Below are 5,080 nucleotides of genomic sequence, written 5' to 3' on the forward strand. Positions count from 1 at the left end.
TAAAACCCTTATAATTAAATCCTTGGGAAGGTTTTTTTTCAATTATAAAATCACCTATAGCTATAAAAATTTCGAAAGAACCATTTTCCACCCAATTCTTCCATATATTGACATTTTCAGTAAAACTTTCAATTTTATCTTTTAACAAATATGCTACACTTTTCCTTGAATCAGCATGCTTAAGTCACTGATTTTTTTGATTGTATCTAGCAAAAGTGCACTTCTTTAAAATACTAATTTTTTGGGGGGGGGGGGTTTCCAATTGAGAACAGATCAAATAAAACAGGTGCCTCCATGTTTCTGCACTTAGAAGAAGGTGTTGGGCCTCTTGGTGGTAAAGCGTGGTTTGTGTTGGCAATGCATAACTCTGTGGGGCAGAGGGAACTTGATTTTGGAGTCGTGCAACTGCTTGACTGCGGGCCGGTGGCACTTGCTGGCAGGAATTTCTTCCACTTTCATGATCTGGATGGAGTGGGCCCGGGCACGGTGATGGGCTCCCATATCTCAGTAGCACTGAGTGACGGCACCAGCAGTGGTCAGGTCCCTGTACTTCCTGTACAGGTTGTGGGTCCCACTCCTGGAATCATAGCGCAGCCAGATGCCAAAATTTTTCACCCTAAGAGGGGACTTTTCAAAGGCCTGTCTGCAGTATACAATTTCTCCAGAAGACTTCTTCAACTTTTTCAACTGGGAAACGAAGTACCCGAACCAGGACTTTGCCACAACATGATTAGGAGCAAAGATCCGCATGCGATAAAGAGGCAGCACAGGACTCTTGGGAGTAGGCAGGCAGTGGCCAACTACCTTATATTCTCTCAGGGTGCCCGAGGCCTTCATCGTGCTGCCGCCTCACTCCCTGCCAACCTGCAAAAAAAAGGTAAAATACTAATTTAATAATTAATTTTTAGTTTCCAAAATTCACTTACATAAGAATTTGTGTTCCAAATTTTCCCCACCTCCAGTTCCTTCCACCTCTCCAAGATGGCATTCAACCTCATATGGGTTCTACATTTACTACATATAAATTCATATTAATCATATTTTCACTTTAATCATATTGGTAAGAAGAATTTAGATCAATGGGAGTTACCATGAGAAAGAAGAAACAAAAAAAAAAAAAGAGAATAAATACTGTGTTTCCATCTGAATTCAGACTCCATAATTCTTTCTCTGGATGTGAACAGCATTTTACATCACTAGTCTTTTAGATTTGTCTCAGACCTTTGCATTGCTAAGAGGAGGTAAGTCGACCAAAGCTAGTCACCTCACAATGCTGTTGTTGCTGTGTACAATTTATTCCTCGTTCTGCTTACTTCACTAGACATCAGATCCTTTAAGTCTTCCCAGGATTTTCTGAAGTCTAACTGCTCATTTTTTCTGATGGAACAATAGTATTTCATTACATTCATGTGTCAGCCTTTCCCCAACTGATGGACCTCTCCTCAGTGTCCAGTTCTTGTCCATCACAAACTGAACTGCTATTATTATTTCCATATATGTGGATCTTTACCCCATTTTTATGATCCCTTTGGTATACAGACATAGAAGAGGTATTGCTGGCTCAAAGAATATACACAGCTTTACAGGGCTTCCAGCATCATTCCCAACTGCTCTCCAGAATGGTTGGATGAGTTCACAACTTCACCAACAATGCATTAGGGTTCCAACTCTCCCACATCTTCCCCAACATTTTTGATTTTCCTCTTTTTTTCATGGTAGCCAATGTCATGGGTGTGAGGCAATACTTCAGAGATGTTTTAGCTTGCATTTCTCTAATCAATGATGATTTAGATTATTTTTTTATATGAGTGTAGGTAGCTTTAACTGCTTCATCTGAAAACTGCGTGTTCATATCCTTCAACCATTTACGATTTGGGGAATGACTTACACTCTTATAAAGTTGACTCAGTTTTCTCTATATTTTACAAATGAGACTTTCACAGACACTGATTGTGAATATTGTTTCCCAACTTTCTGTTTGCAATCAAATCATGGTCTCATTGGTGTTATTTGTGCAAAAGCTTTTCAGTTTAATGTAATCAAAATCATTCATTTTGCATATCATAATGTTCTCTATCTCATTTGGGCATAAAGTCTTCCCTTTTCCATAAATCTGAAAGAAAACCTATTTCTTTCTTTCCCAGTTAACTTATAGTATCAGACTTTATATTTAAATTGGGTACTCATTTTGACTGGATCTTGGTATGCAGGTTAAGATTTTGGTCTATGCATATTCTCTGCCATAAAATTTTCTAGTTTCCCTGCAGTTTTTGTTAAATAGTGAGTTCTTATCCTAGAAGTTGGAACCTTTGGGTTTATGAAAGAGTGGATTAATATTGTCATTGATTATTCTGTCTTGTGTACTTGACCTATTCCACTGATCCACCACTGTGTTTCTTAGTCAGTACCAACTAGATTTGATGATTGCTGCTGTATAAAACAGTTTAAGATCTTGTACAACCTAACCACCTTTTCTTCCTTTTCCTTAATTTCCTTGATAATCTTGGTACTTTTTCTTTCCCTATGAATTTTGTTATTATATTTTCTAGTTATAATAACATATTTTTGGTACTTTGATTGGTATGGTGTGAGGGGCGCTCTGGACCTGGGCCCCCTGAGAGGACAGGAGACGCCAGAGAGTCTGGACCTGCTGACGTGGCTTTGCCACGGTGGCACTGGGGCGACTCTACTGGGCTGGGCTCCGCCCTCAGGGAGGAAGTGGGGAGGGGCTTACCCGGAATAGGAGGGCGAGCTCTGGGGGATATAAAGCACAACACGGAAGGGGATAGGGGGACTTCTGGCTGACTATCATGTAATAAAGGTGCTCTTATCCACCTCCGGAGTTCTGCCTGGTGATTTCTCCCCCTGACCCCCAAGGGGGGATCCGGAGACGTCCGAAGACCCTTGGGCAGGGTAAGTTGATGCGGTGGTCGGGGTCTCGCCCCTGACAGTATGGTATTGAATAAGTATATTAATTACTGTTGTTTTGTCATTTGTATTCTATTAGTTCAGCCTAAATATGAGCAAATGGCGTTTTCCAAAGTATTTGGATCTGATTTTATTTGAATGAAGAGTGTTTTGTAATAGTCTTCATATAGTTGCTGGGTTTGATTTGCAGGGAGACTCCTAAATTCTTCTGGCAGAACAAAACTCACATGGTTTTGAAAGCCATGTCATTATGAAAAAAATGAAGAGTATCGGGTTTTTGCTCAGGTACAAGTATAACAACCTCATCTTTGAATTTCAACAATCTGTTTAAACTTCTCCGTCTTGAGAATCACATGATTCAAATGGAGGGCCAATCTTCCTATTAGGAACACCTGGGTCCAAGTCTTCCTTATGGTCTTAGCCACATGACCATAAGCCAATCATTTAACCCCTCTGTGTTCCAGGCAAATCCCTAATCTGTGACTGATTGACATGATCTGCAGGAGTCTCCAAAACGGGAAAGCTCCTAAATCACTGAAATCACAGGGCTGGATAAAACAATCATGCCAATAACAGGTGAAATTCTCTATGGTCCTGGTCAGACCTCAATATCATGTTCACTTTTAGCACCTACGTTTAAGAACAGTATTAACAGGGAGGGATGATGAGGGACCCGGACAATTCATTATGAGGAACAAATGAAAGGAGGAGCATTGTGTAGTGGAAAGAGCTCTGAATGTAGAATCAGGAACTCACTTTGAACTCCAGCTCTACTCCCTACTGCCTGTGAGACCCTGGGCAAGTCACTGAACGTCCCTCTCCAGGCTTGTCTCCTCTGGTTTATGGGGAGGAGATTGGACTCTGCCATCTCTAAATTCCAAGACTATATAAGGGTGTGGCATTTCACTCTGAAAATCAAAGGCAGCAGAGGCAGTGGTAGCTGTTCTGACATTATGTGAATGTCTGTCACAAGGCAAAGTGATTAGACTTTCTTGTAGCCTTAGAATAAAGAACCAGAATCAAAGGAAAAGGTAAATTGTCTGACACACAGTAGGTGCTTAAGAAATACTTCCAGGATTGATCTATTGAGGAATAGATAGCAGGGATGTAAGTTTGTCTCAATAATGAAAGACTGAAATTTCAAAAGGAATGACCTAGGTGGGGAGGTAGTGAGTTCTCCATTACTGAAAGAACTCCAGGCAGAGAACGGATGGCATCTTGTCAGGGATTTCATAAGGAGGAATCATTGTGTCTCAGGTAGGAAATGAGAGGCTGACTCTCAGTCCTTTTCAGGTCTAAAATTAGAGGCTCCTGTGAACTTTCCACTTTGGCACTGCTTTGATGGGTTTGTGGGGAGGGACATCTCCTTTTCTGTGCTCTTCTGTGCTAGAAAGGTGTAATGTCTCTTACAAAAGCAAATACACTAGTGCCCACGTTCAGTCCCTTCTCCACAGGGGACCTGGTGATAGGCCTCAGAGATTGTTCCCGGGGGGTGCGGTGTTACTCTGCCCAGGGGGTGCTTTCTGTAATATCTCCTTGATCTCTCAACTGCCACATGTCTTTTCTGCTTTTCTCTTCTTAGAGGGACATCGTTGATTTAATGTCTGCCGGCTTTGTGTCACCAGGGCAGGAACTGTTTAGTTTTTGTCTTTGGACTCCTAACACCCAGAGAAAATTGCGACCCATTTTAGGCTTTTTAACAGATGTTTTTTAACCAATTTAGTGTTATTGAAAACTGTCACAGTCTTTTGTTGATCTCTGCTGGTCAAAAGAATGATACTGAGGAACATTACAGCACAGTCTTTCCTGACATCTCGTGGTCAAAACCAACATTGTGAAATTTGCCTGTTTTTTCTACCATCTTGTAGCCAGATGGAAGATTACATCATAATGAAAGTTTAAGGCCAGAGAAGAATATGTCAAACAACTGAGAACTTTGGTCTGTGGTCAATGCGGATATTGTATTTTTAGTTTTTCACCTCATGTCCAAGCCTCCTACTTATTTTAAGTCCCAGTTTATTCAGTTACAGCCCATATTACATCTCCTTTCCTGTCAAGGGGGCAGAAAGAAATTAAATAAAATCCTGCATTTATGAAATGAAAAGTCAGTCAGTGTCAATATAAATTCAGACGAAATCATCACCGTCAAATT

General features: G+C 40.8%; 1 pseudogene; it reads right to left on the reverse strand.

The window, feature by feature from the left end:
- Nucleotides 1-273: 273 nt before the first annotated feature.
- On the reverse strand, nucleotides 274-851 carry LOC140516440 (large ribosomal subunit protein eL20 pseudogene; annotated as a pseudogene).
- Between the last annotated feature and the right edge of the window lie 4,229 nt (nucleotides 852-5,080).

The sequence above is a fragment of the Notamacropus eugenii genome, chromosome X (assembly GCF_028372415.1).
Source record: "Notamacropus eugenii isolate mMacEug1 chromosome X, mMacEug1.pri_v2, whole genome shotgun sequence".
Classification (NCBI taxonomy): Eukaryota; Metazoa; Chordata; class Mammalia; order Diprotodontia; family Macropodidae; genus Notamacropus; species Notamacropus eugenii.